Source organism: Bemisia tabaci, chromosome 2 (genome assembly GCF_918797505.1).
Source record: "Bemisia tabaci chromosome 2, PGI_BMITA_v3".
Taxonomy (NCBI): domain Eukaryota; kingdom Metazoa; phylum Arthropoda; class Insecta; order Hemiptera; family Aleyrodidae; genus Bemisia; species Bemisia tabaci.
In genome coordinates, this window is record NC_092794.1 from 65,459,186 (window position 1) to 65,473,281 (window position 14,096).

Here is a 14,096-nt window from a genome sequence, read left to right on the forward strand (position 1 = left end):
AAGAGGTATCGCCCACTTTACACGGCAACGACGGGGGCTCAGAATCGGCGGAACTGTTCTGAAGAGCGTCCAGTGCTGCACTTCCGTGAAAGAAATCCCCCCTCTCCACAACTCGACGCAAAATTGGCGAATGCCAAGTTCACGCGCTGAAAACGATGACATTGCTGAAAACGGAAGCTGAAAATTAAAGTCATGGTGCCCTGGAGAGCAAGTCGCAAAATGGGCCACCGGACCCCCTCCCCGGAAAAACCGTTCTTAGAGGAATTCTGTGAATATTTTTTCTTTAATATTTAGAAAAATATTTATAAAATATTTATTAAATTGAGAAAAAAATCGTGTAGGAGAGCTTAAAAACCCAAAATTTACGAAGTTTCCAGGAAATTAATGTTTTATCCGAAGGAATCTGGCGACGCTCGAATGTTGATACTCAGGGTTGCCACAGTCGTGGAAAACGGGAAATGGCAGGGAATTTTAAAACGTCAGGGAAAACCGGGAAAATGTCAGGGGATTTTAATAAGTCAGGGAAAATGACGTAAATGTCAGGGAAAATTTGTTAAATCACCTTTATTTGCTTTCTCGAATGGGTTTGAGATTTTGAACAAGAAATTTTGCCTGAAAACTATTTTCAATTATGCCTTCTTGACCATCCGTCACCATCTTCAATTGTCAGGGAATTTCACCAAAATGCGTCAGGGAAAGCAGGAAAATGTCAGGGAATTTCATTTTCTAAATTCTGTGGCAACGCTGGATACTACGTTTTTCCTCTAAATGGGAGTGCGGAAGAAATAACAGGTTTCATACCTCTCGCCGTGCCGCGGCTGTTACGTTCTTGCGGGTGTTTGCAAAATGTTTACAAAAATGAGCAATGTTTGCTCTCTCACGCTCACGTGACTCCTCAATCGGCATCTTCGATGCAACATGCCGACACCAGTCGATTAGACTACTGCTAAAAAAATTTCAAGCGTTGCCTTCGCTTGGTGGAGGGGTTGCAAAGTATCGGGCACTTCCCACCCCCTTCTCAAAATTTGAAATTCGTCCTCGCAAGACTTGTCATTTTTTACGATCAGGGATTTTTCACCCTAGATTTCGCCTTCTTAAAAATTTTGACCACGCTCAACCCTTTCTTCGTCCTTCTTCCACCATGAGAAATTCCTCGCTACATCATTCTCCCTTATTTATGCGGCGGCGGCACACAGTGGATCGAGTCAATGAGAGGTCGGACGAAACTTGAAAACTTTGAAAGCTCATAACTCCGTTTTTACAAAAATGTTGAGGTTTTCAAATTGGTTCTATTGGTTTTCGCGTGAAAAGTTCTGCATGGAACACCCCTCCAAATTTAAAACTTGACGAAATTAACCTCTAAATTTGCAGTTTAAGCGAAAAAATGCATGTCCGACCTCTCCCATTGATTCGGTCCATTGTGCGCCCTTCCGCTGGTCTTTCGCATTTTTCTCATCGGCTCTCATCTAAGTCATTGGCGGGTCCAGCAAATTGGGAACATTGTCTTTCCTCCATTTAAACCTATGGAAATGAATCGATTCTTGGAGGGGCCGAAAGCACCGACAAGAATCGACTTTTAAACATTGGTTTAAATGGAGGAAATCCGGTGTTGCCAAATTGCTGGATCCGCCTCTGCACAAAGCTCCCAACTTTCTAAAGAGATGACCATTTTGTCCTCTGACTTGCCACCCTCGAACCTCAAAATTATCCTCGTATTTCCACGCGCTTAGGGCACGTGAACCGGCAAATTCTGCACCCCTGTCTTGCGCCCCACCTCCTCTCGACAGCTTCCCCTATATTATACTTCCGCCGATGCTAGAGATTCAAGTCAATCGTGTCCGGTGGGGTAGGGAAATGCCCTTTTTTTTAATCTGATCCTGCGGGGCGATTATTGAAACTGATGGACAAAGCTATCGACAAAGAAGACCTAGGGAGTATGGAGCGATCCTATTGGTTGACATGGTTGGTTCTTATAGACTAAGAAAAAAAATGATGGACCAACTGTCGGGTCTTTAGTGTGTTGCTGTTAGTTAGTCCATTACCTACCTCCTTTGTCCATTCCAATCACCCACTTTCACCAATGGGAGCCCTCCAAATCCCTTTTGTCGTCTTTGTCTATAGCCTTGTCTATCAGACTCAATAATCGGCCCGCTGATCGCTTTGGAAGTGCGGAAATATGAATTGTCGGACTGTGCTCGTACCTCCTATGTCCATTGCCACCACCTGCTTCCACCAATAGGATCCCTCCGAAATCCCTTTCGTCGTCTTTGTCTATAGCCTTGTCTATCGGATTCAATAATCGGCCCGCTGATCGCTTTGGAGGTGGCGGAAATATGAATTGTCGGACTGTGCTCGTACCTCCTACGTCCATTGCCACCACCTGCTTCCACCAATAGGATCCCTCCGAAATCCCTTTCGTCGTCTTTGTCTATAGCCTTGTCTATCGGATTCAATAATCGGCCCGCTGATCGCTTTGGAGGTGGCGGAAATATGAATTGTCGGACTGTGATCGTACCTCCTATGTCCATTGCCACCACCTGCTTCCACCAATAGGATCCCTCCGAAATCCCTTTCGTCGTCTTTGTCTATAGCTTTGTCTATCAGATTCTATAATCGCTTTGGAAGTGGCGGAAATATGAATTGTCGGACGGTGCTCGTGCGGCGTCGTCGTCCGCCCGACAGACTCGGAGCTGACACTCGAGGAATGCATTCGCGAGTGAAAGTAGAACTCGCCAAGTTGAATCGTTGACGACGTTGCCCGATCTCGGGGCGACCCGACGTCCCGCGACGTATCCCGCATCGATTTTACCGTTGAATCGACGGCGGCGGACGTTGACGCTCGCCAGGTTGCCACGTGGTGCGAAGGAATGCCGCGATCCCTCGTCCGAGGACGGGGGAAATGGTCGTTAACCTTCGCGCTCCGGCAACCGCGCTCCTAGACTCGAACTCATTGCCGGCCATTGCTTTCTATCCTCTCTACTACCTAGGCTGATAACGTCCGACCACCAATCAACGCCTTGAATTAAAATAACCGATGACAAGTGGTCGCTTCAGAGTGGTGCTCTTCTCAGATTTACTTCGCTGTTTTCGTTCATGGGGTGTCCACAGGTCAGGAAAACCCGGGCAACCGGGAGTTTTTAAAGAATTTAATGAAATAGACTGAAAATTCGGAAAATCTTGAGACTGGAAATATGGGAAAACATCAGCGCTGGCCACACGATCGAATCGAGCCTCAGTCCGATTCAAGGTTCAATCCTGAGAGGTTAACTCTGAATACAAGAGGATTACCTTTTAACGAGGAATTTTAGTTTTAGTCAATTGAATGTTAAATACCCGAAGAAAAAAGGTTCACCTGGTATGTGTATTGCAGTGTAATAAAGGCCAAAAAATGTTACTCTTAAATACAGTCAGTGTGTGAAGAAAATACGGTGTGGAAAAATGCATTTCCAGAAGGTGCATCAATTGAAATCTACCTTGATGTTTGAAGGCGCTTCGGGCAAATTAGGTATAGTATACGGTAATATTGATTCGGTTCAGAGACCGCGTGGATATGGAACGCAACATTTTCGGAAACAAGCAACTGTTGCAAGGCAAGCGTTGTAAAGCTGTCTGAATTTAAAAAGGAAAATAAATAAATAAGTTCGATTATAACGTCTTTTTTCCGAAGGGATCAAATAATTGTGAAACAAACATCTTCAAGAAACTGCTGATAATGAGGAAGGGGTGGTGTTGATTACACGTGAGATTTCACGGGCTGTCTATGTTGAGCAAGTTCCTTTGAAAGGGGAGGAGAAAATTAATTCAAATCAAGCAAATAGAGAATTTGCAGGTGCCTGAAATTTGATAACTTTCGTGTTTAAGTGGAAACTGCTGACAAGGGGAGCTTCCCAAGTGTAACCGGAATTTCGAGTTGAAATTTCGCATGAAGATACTAGAGATGATTTTAGGGATGCCGTATTTTTTCGTTTTTTCGAATGGGGTCGGGAAAGCCCTCAAAAAAAAGGGCTAAAGATGCGGAAAAAACGCGTGCGCTAGCGGCACAAGGTAAACGTAGGTGATAGAGGCACTGAGTCTTTATCAGTACCGCATGGCCGAACGGTAGCGCGCTCGCCTCGCAGGCGGGAGGTCCTAGGATCGGATCCTGCTTACAGCTTGTTATTTTATTTTACTTCATGCTTGTTTATTTTTCACTTACTTTATTTTGCACCATTCGCTCCGCAAACCGACTTACGAGGTAGAACACGTAGTGACTGGAGATTTTTTACATATGCTGATAAAAACTCGAAGTTTCTCTTGGATTGAAACGTTATATATAATTGAATAAACAAAACACTCTAAAACTCACCAAATTTCGTTGCCAAGCTGAATTTCCGGAGTATCAGTCGAATCTGTATCTGTATCTGACTGATACTCCGGAACTTCAGCTTGGCAACGAAATTGGTGAGTTTTAGAGTGTTTTGTTTATTCAATTATATATAACGTTTCAATCCAAGAGAAACTTCGAGTTTTATCAGCATATCGACGGTGAAACTACCAAACCACGTATCTCGGTTTGCGACGTCGCAGACTTCCTGTCGTACTTTATTTTTTTAAATGAAAAAACTACTTAAAATCTAGTCTTGAAAATTTCTGTGATTTTTCCTCTTTGTGCGGAGAAAATTCCGTGAAAATTTCAAGGAATGATATTGATTTGGTCTACTTCAAAAAAATAAAATGTGTGCGTAGATTTTTAAACACCGCAAACGAGATACGTGGTTTGGTAGTTTCACCGTCGATATGTAAAAAATCTCCAGTCACTACGTGTTCTACCTCGTAAGTCGGTTTGCGGAGCGAATGGTGCAAAATAAAGTAAGTGAAAAATAAACAAGCATAAAGTAAAATAAAATAACAAGCTGTAATCAGGATCCGATCCTAGGACCTCCCGCCTGCGAGGCGAGCGCGCTACCGTTCGGCCATGCGGTACTGATAAAGATTCAGTGCCTCTATCACCTACGTTTACCTTGTGCCGCTAGCGCACGCGTTTTTTCCGCATCTTTAGCCCTTTTTTTGAGGGCTTTCCCGACCCCATTCGAAAAAACGAAAAAATACGGCATCCCTAAAATCATCTCTAGTATCTTCATGCGAAATTTCAACTCGAAATTCCGGTTACACTTGGGAAGCTCCCCTTGTGAGTGAACTGAACACGAGGATGCCCTTGGTTCATGATTCTTGAATTGAACAATTATTAGAGAAGCTATGGCAGAATGATCTATTCTGCTAAAATACGCGTGTTTAAATGGGAAATGCCGCCAGATAACGTCACTAGGTGGTGCATTTTCTCCATTTTACATCTATTTTTATACTATTTTTCATATCAAAAAAAAATTATAAAAATTACTGTGAGATCAGCTCTTTAAGCACTTTCAGATGAAGCAATTAAAAATGTGCATGCAAATTCTACATTTCATGAATGATTTTTAAGGTGGGGGGTGGTAAAATGTGATATAATTTTACATGGTGGGGTCGTCGGCCCCCCCCCCCCCCCCCCGGTGACCTATATAAGGTTTGCTTTTCGAGGAGAAGCTCAGCGTGATGTAATTCATGGGTTCATGTGCAAATTTTAACCGCAAGGGGAGCGAGAAGGTAAAAAAATCGTACCATATCTAACGCCAAGTACGAGGAAAGAGCTTGAAAAATTGCGAATCAACATCGCAGGCAAAGAGGCCTCCGCAAGGTTTCCCCCTGATATCTGGAATCGGTGGAAAAGTAGTTACGATCTTTTGGCTCTTAACTAAAAAATATATTTCGTTTCTGTTCCGACTGAAGTGTGTCTCCCTTCGCAACAGACACTTGTCGCCATGAACCCGTCCCGGTTGAGTTGAGCCTCAAATGAAGTATATCAACACTACGAAGCACGTTTAGTCTTATCATTGATTAACGCCAGCAATGAAGAAGCTTTTTACTTCGAATACACTTGGAGACTATTTTAATTACGTAATTCGGATAAACAAATTATCGTTATCTCGGAAATACATTGTGAGCATTGCGCCTCGAATGTTACCGACCGGAGAGAAAATTTCTTCTCTTTCCCGGCTCTCTCTCGATTTGTTTATTGCGAAGCAAGGGAGAAGGAGAGGGCCACCTCTCTTCATTGTTGTAATTAAACGTGATAAGAAGAGGTTTTTTTTCGCGCACCGTTGCCATTGCGTATCATCGTATAAGTGTCAATTTTTTCATCGATGAAATATAATTTTTTTCCTTCTTCTTTTTCTTTCTTCTTCTTCTTCTTCTTCCTCTTCTTCTTTATAACAGTGTAAAATTTTGGCATGTGCAGAGGCAAAATTTAAAAAAAGTTTATACCTCAGCTGTGCTTGTCCTAAAAGCGTCAATCCAGAAAATTGCCAATGTTCACGCTACAGTTCGGGAGAAAAGTTAAAAAACGAGGCTAACTTACGTTACTACTATCTTTGGCTGTGTTATTCTTGTAGCCCTTGAAGCACCAATTCAACTAAGAATAAGACGAAAATGGAAACAAAATAATTTAGTAGTTGAGCAAGGGATTAGACGCCCGCCGATGACGGCGCAGTGATACAATTATTCGTGCTTGATGGATGTTCGTGTTGCATCCGCAAAATTGAAGGCGCTAGGTGTGAACGCGTTATACTCCGCTCCGCTCCCTTTGCTTCCAATAAGGTAGCGCTCAGTTTTGGGAGATAAGTTAAAAAACGTGGCCCAATAACGTCATATTTATATTCGGCTGTGTTAACACCCGCTTTTTCCCCCTTTTTTTTTAATAATTAGATATGCGGTTCCTTCTTCTAGGATTTAATTGTAGACCTTGAAGCTCGCATGAACCGGCCCTATAACTCCCCCAGAAGAGATAGTCGGGTCAATTCGACCCAGTATTGGCATCTAAGGGTTAACTCACACTGAATGGGACTTACATGAACGGAGTAGCGGTGGAATGAACTCGTAATTAAAGAGTGGAAATTCAAAATGTATTAAGCGCCGTCGGGTGATGCTCCGATTATGCGACTGTTTCTCTCATTCTTAAAAGTCAGAGGAAACCGGGAAATGTCAAGAAAAATGACGAAAACATCAGGGGAAATGTGTTAAATCACCTTTATTCGCTTTCTAGAATGGATTTGAAGTTTCGAACAACAAATTGTGCCTGAAGACAATTTTCAATTACACTGGAAAAAAAACACATTGGATCTAGAGTCCAGACTCTCAAAAACACCGACAAGAAAAACTGCTCTTGATTCAATCAGATTTAAGCTTAAATCAAGAACCCAGCCTCTTATTAATTCGACCGGATTTCCTTTTGATTTAAGCTTAAATCTGATTGAATCAAGAGTCCTTTTTCTTGTCAATGTTTTCAAGAGTCTGGACTCTAGATCCAATGCGTTTTTTCTTCCACTGTATGTCTTCTTAACCACCTGTTGTCTGTTGCCAGAGAATTCCACCAAAACGTGTCAGGACTATTAAGGAAATGTCAGGAAATTTCGTTTTCTAAATTTTGTGGCAACCCTGGATTAACGCTCCTCATTTTTTTGGTAATAAACTTTGTCTGTAAAAATTAAAGACTTTTAACAAAAGAATGTAGTTACGACGTTTTAAAGCATGGTGTCTAGTTTTTTAAAACCCGGGAAAATCAGGGGAAATTCAGGGAATCCGTTCCAGAAACCGGGAATCTCTTTTCCAACCACTCAGGGATCATTTCGTCTTCAAAGGCGGTCTAATCTGACGTGCGCCAAAGAAATGGCTGTAAGATTAATTAAAATCGATATTCATATCTGAAACTTTGGAAAATTATTTTCCCCAAGAAAATCCCAAGAAGTGGGAGAAAACTTCGGTTTCTCATCAGGGAACGAGCTCCTGAAAGTCAGGGAAAATCAGGGAAAAATCAGGGAATGAGCTTTGCCAAGAAAACTAGACACCATGTTTTAAAGTATTTCCCGGAGGAAATATTCTATTTTCTAATTTCTCCTCATCTTTTCAAGATTTTGGTCCCTCCTGCGTACAGACAGCGGAACTCCCGCCCGGGAGCGTTACGTAATTCGTATAGATGCTCAATGGTATGATCTGTCGTGATGGGAGGAAGAGGGAGACCGGAGACCGGTCGGCGAGTGTCCATCCAGGGTCCGTTGAGGTCATAGTGTTGTGTTGTTGGCTACTCTGCCGTGCCGAGGAAGAACGCCGTATGAGCCGTCAGACGTTGCCAAACTTCCTTCGGCAAATCATGAATTTTCGGAGAAATTTGGCAGTATTTTTCCTCCAAATTTTTATTGAATTTCGTTCGTATTTCGATCTCGAGTGCCTGCAAATTTCAGTGGAAAATATGCTCAACTTTTCCTCTAAAATTAGTATTTTCTGAGAGTAAATTCGGCAACGTTTGAATGTGTATACGGCGTTTTTCCTTAGCTACTCGGGCCCGAGGAGATGGGCGCGAAGGGTGTGAGTGGCCCGCTGTCTGCCGATGCCCGATCCCCCCGCACAGTGGAAAGAATCGATGGCAGAGGTCGGACGAAATTTGGAAACTTTGAAAACTCGTATCTTCGCCATTACGAATCGTAGAGGTTTGAAATTAGTTCAACTGGTTTTCTCGTGAAATTCCCTGCATTAAGCACCCCTGGAAATGTATCATCTGACGGAATGAACATCAAAATTCGCGGCTTTAAACAAAAATCGAATATCTGACCTCTCGTAGAGTCCCTTTATACTGAGAGTCAAGACAACACCCCTCATGGAGTCACAAACGGGAATAAAGATTACACAAATTGAACGTTTTTCGTAATCTTTGACCGGCTCAATCTTAAATTCCTTTCTCCGTTCCTTCTCTCATTCCGTTTGTTCCTTGTCGAACCCGAAATTCCTCGGTCCACTCCAGATTATAATCTTTGCAATTGGTGAAAATGTAATCTTCATTCCCGTTTGTGACACTGTGGAGGCCTAAAATCCGGTTAACCAATCAGAAATGGATTCGCATTGTCTTGACTCTCAGTATAAAGGGACTCTAACCTCTCGTAACGACGCGCTCCACTGTGCGCCGTGGAGGAGGAGACGTTTGAAATGTTGTTCAGCAGGTATGACCATCGGGAGTGTACCAGCGGTGAGGCGTGAACTGTCGACTATCATTCTATTCCCGTTTGAAGCTATGGTGAAGGATCGATTCTGTGCGCCATCTCGATAATCGACCTTTTCCACGGGTTCGAACGGCAGACCAATCGATCGATCGCAAATCACGGGACGCCATTGGATCGGACCGCCGACCGGTGACTGCTTTAACGCGACCGCTTGCTGTGTTGCCAAGTCGCCCGGAGTCGGCTGTCGTGTCGCTGGGTGTCGGAGTCGTTTTTCCGGAAGCGCGGCAACGTCTCGCCCGCGCCGCCCCGGTCGGTGGCGTCGCACAGTGGATCGAGTCAGTAGGAGAGCCTGGACAAATTTTGGAAACCCTAAACGCTTGTAACTCCGTTTATACAAAACTATGAGGTTCTGAGAGTGGTTCCATTGGTTTCCTCGTAAAATTTCCCTCCCAAAGCAGTCCTTGAACGTTAAAATGTGACGATATAATCATCAAAATTAGCAGTTTTAGTCAAAAATTCCATGTCCGACCTCTCTGATTGTCTCGATCCACTGTGCGTCGGGTCGCGGGCGGCGTTGTCCGCCGGACCCGAAATTATCCGAATTTCCCGCTACACGGGAGTACGCACGACCTGATCGTAGAGGCCGGGCCCCTCGGAGGCTGCCCGGAGAGCCTTCATGAGATGAGAGAGGACACTGGGTAGGGGTGCGGAAACTTTTCGACCACGCCATCGGAGAGTCGACATCGGTCGCGTGCGAAAGCGGGAAGGCCCCGCAAACGGGTCGTAGGTAAAGATGAGAAGTGATAAAAAAAAAAAAAATTTAAATTTTTTATTATGAATGACTTGTAGCGTTCCTCCACGTAGTTCCTAAAAGATGAGACGACTGGTGCGAAAATTGCGCACTCTGTGCTCAGCCAAAGTGAAACGAGCGTTTTTTTTTTTTTTTGTTTTTTTTTTCAAAAATGCTGTGAAAATCGGTTTTTTTGTACCTTCGCGGCAATTTCCAACACCAATCTGAAAATAAGAAGGCCATCGTCCGTAAAATTTTCGAGGAAATTGATGTTTTTTTCTTCAAATCTGCATCCCTGACACTCAGTCCCTTAGGGGCTGCCCAAGTGCTCAGAGCCCATAAATGACGTCGCCTCTGGATTCAAGAGGGGGTCATCGCTAACTTTGGGCAGCATTGAAGAGTTCCATAGCGAGCTTGTCGTCCTGGGAATACGTCTACAATGATCCGATGCCTCGTTCGGAGTGTTTTTGAGCATAGCTCAGCGCCGCGGTGGATATGAAACGGAGATTCATAATAATTCACAGGTGTCAAGTGCTCCACTGCATGCCGTCCAAAGTACAAACGCCGTTTCTCCATGAAACTGTTTTTCCCGACAATAAGCTGTTTTACGAGGAAACAAACAAAGATCTATCCCTCATCTCTCGACGAGTCTGGCATACAGTCAGGAACTCAAAATGAATTAATGAAGCCTTGTGGCAATTTCGGGTTTTCCTGCAACGGAGCAGCATGTACGGAAGAAAAATGCATAAACTGTGCACAGCAGTGCAGTATTTGTACAGTCTTGTGCATTTTTCCTGCACACGAAAAAAAATTAAATTGCTGGTCTAACTTTTTTGTATTTTAAAAGGTGTCAAATATGTTTCAGTGTAGATTTTACAATCAAAACATGCTAATTTTATTGCGCTAGTGGATAAATTAGCTTTCTACTATGGTAAAATGTACGTTTGAAACATGACGGACACATTTTTCAACAATTTAATTGTTAAATCAGCAATCCATTCCATCGGTGTGTATTCTCCCTGCATAACAAGAAATTTTCGCTGGTCAAAAGTTTTCTACAGTAGTTTTTCTTCTCTCCCGGTCACCACGGCATCGACTGGACCGTCTCTAGCAGTGGCATGGCTTGAATTGCGATGTATCGATTGTTATGCCATTTAAACCTATGGTATAAAATCGATTATTAAGGTGTTCGCTGCGGACACCCTGTTTATCGATCCTTTTCCATAGATTTAATTGGCATAACAATCGATACATCGCGAAGCACGCCACGCCACCGGTCACTAAACGGACTTCTCACGACCAATGAGGAGACAACGCTCCGGTCGCTTCGTGTGTATCCATCTCGTTTCTGTGCTCCGGACGGTGGACCGGTCCGGAAGACCACAGTCGCCAAGTTGAACGGTTAAATGAAGGATTTTCCCAAAGTTGGAAAGCCTTGTCCTGTGCGACCGGGCAACTGAGCCTGACCTTATCTCGGCTCCTCGCACTCCTCGCCAAGTCGCGGCCGGACCGCCAAATTGTGCATCGCGTCCCTGGATATCGCGGCGGAATCCGAAAACCATCCCGGGATTTGGCAAGCCTCCTCCAGGTTGCAAAGTCACCGTTCGCTCCGATCCTCTTTACCGTTGAGGACGTTAACGCCAGTATCGCAAAATAATGCTGCCGTGCTAAGGAAGAACGCCGTATGAACGTTCAAGAGTCGCCGGATTTCCGCGTATAAAATATGTATTTTTTAGGAGAGTTTTTATTATTTTCTCCCGGAATTTTCGAATAATTTAGGTCTAGTGAAAAAAAAATTCTCTGAAAAATTGAATGGAGAATGTTCTCAAGTTTTCCTGAAAATTCGTATTTAATCAATGTAAATTTGGCAACTGACTAAGGTTCATACGGCGTTTTCCTCAGTATGGTGGCAGAATAAGTCGCCTAACTAATATTTCTGGAGAAATCTGGTAATTATTGGTGTTTCAGAGTTCTCCAGTAGTGGTTTCATGAACGAAAGAAATTGGTAACGCTCTCCAAAACCGGGTTTGCACAGGAACAGGGTGTCTACCGGTCCCGAAAGTCCTGAAAAAGTCCGTTATTTGCGTGGCCGGTCCTGAAGTCACGAAAAAGTCCGTAAATTCAACTCAATATGTACCGAAAAATTGAAAAATTTACGGATTTTCAGGAAACGTTTCCCAGAATTGACTTGGATATCATGAATTCCTTTGGTCATCAGAAATGTTCATAAAAAGATAGACTCGATTCCCATTAAAATTAGCAGTGAGTTTAGACCGTGATTTGCCATAAATACTCCGAGGGTCCTGAAAAAGCTCTGAGAAGGTCCTGAAAAAGTCCCGATATGATTTTCTAAAAAAATCTGAAGACACCCTGAGAGGAAGAAAAATTCGGCCGTTCAGTTGTTTCCTATCGATTGGACTATTCGGTTTACGCGAAATTTTGGTTAGTAGGATCAAAAGTTTCATTCGTGTGATCGATCGAACTACTTCTATCCTTCTAGTTTAGATCTCACGAACTGAATGTTCCATCCTAAAAACCAAACACTTTCGCCGAGATCACCGAATAGTTTGATAGTTGTGAAACACCGATAGTTTGGCTCAGGCGATCCAACTTTTTTTCGCACAACCGATTCGGATATGTTGAGCAAATGAGCAGCTGATTGAAATAGCCTTTTTCTTGCCCAAAACAATGGAAGAATATTTGTAGTTGGGTTCAAACCCAACATGTAATTCCTCCATTTAACTCCTCGCATGACCCTGCATGATGTAACGGAACGCTCTTTCATCTCAAAACAACGCTAAGAACAACGGGAGAGTATACGAAGTTGGGTTCGAACCCAACATACAACTATTTAAACTCCGCGGTTGGGTGGGTTGCATACGCTCGATTTTGCAGGCGAAATCTGAGATTTGTCCACGGCTTTCGCGATAAGATACGGGTGCAGTTAGCGTTTTCCTCGAGCGTGACGTCCACTTCGGTCAACTATTTGAACGCTCCTGACGAACTGAAATGACTGCCAAAAGACGAACTCTGCATTCGAATAATTCACCGAGCGTGAAAGAATGAAAATATGTACGAAGTTGGGTTTGGACATAAGTTAACTTCTCGGTGGGCGGGTCTCATACGATCGATGAAAATACTGAGCGCGCCTGTACCCTATTGCGAGAGCCGAAAGTATATCGCGAGGCTGTGAACAGATTTCGCCTTCAAAATCGAGCGTATGCAACCCGACCCACCGCGGAGTTAAAATAGTTGTATGTTGGGTTCGAACCCAACTTCGTGTACTCTCCCGTTGTTCTTCGCGTTGCTTTTAGATGCAAGGGTGTTTTGATGTCATGACGTTTTAAAAAAGGCTCAGATTTAATCGAAATGCTAACCTTAATCATTCCTAGTTTTCACCTAAACCACAAACTGATAGAAGTACATGCGACATAACGCAAATGCAAACTCGCAATTCGAGTGTGGAATTCAAACAAAATCTGTCGATGAGATGGTGGATTGAAATTCATTTACGCACGGTACTTCACTTTTGCTGTATTATTAATCAAGCCCATTCTATGTGAAGGAAGGGAGTTTTAATTACTGAGATAGAAAAGGGAAACGTATTTGAAGTGAAATTTTGCAATCTAATGGCGATGATTCCAATTCTTTACAGTTCTCATTTACGGCGAATGAAATGCCGTGAATATTGCCTTGAGAAATTTTGTTTGCGGTGCGCAGTTCCTTGCATTTAATTGTCCTTATTTTGAGAGGGTAGGCAATATGCGCTCTCAAGAGTTGGATTAGTGGTATCTGAATCTTTAGTTTTAACAGTGCTTTTGCCCTTCCTACTACAACAAGTAATGAGAAAAGAATGTGCTACAGTTTTATACGCCATCTGGACACTTTTTCTTTCTCCTCTTTTTTCTCCTTTTCCCCGTTTTATTCAGTTTATTTTTCTTTTCTTAAAGCACCTAACCCTCCCCACAGAAAGCGAAAAACCTACAAAGGGGGAAAAAAACTTATAAAGAGCGTAAACAGCACTGACACTTGTCGTTTCATGAAATCGGTAGTGACAAGCTTTAGGAGGGCAGCAGACTTTAAAATAAAAGCCATCAGTCGATGAATCGACCATTGAATCGTCTCTATCAGTTCTACAGATGCACCTTATTACAGCATACGCCTCCATCTTGGTCTCACAATGGCGCAAGTCGATTGGAGAAGTCAGACAAAATTGGAAAAAAAGGCAAAAGCTCATAACT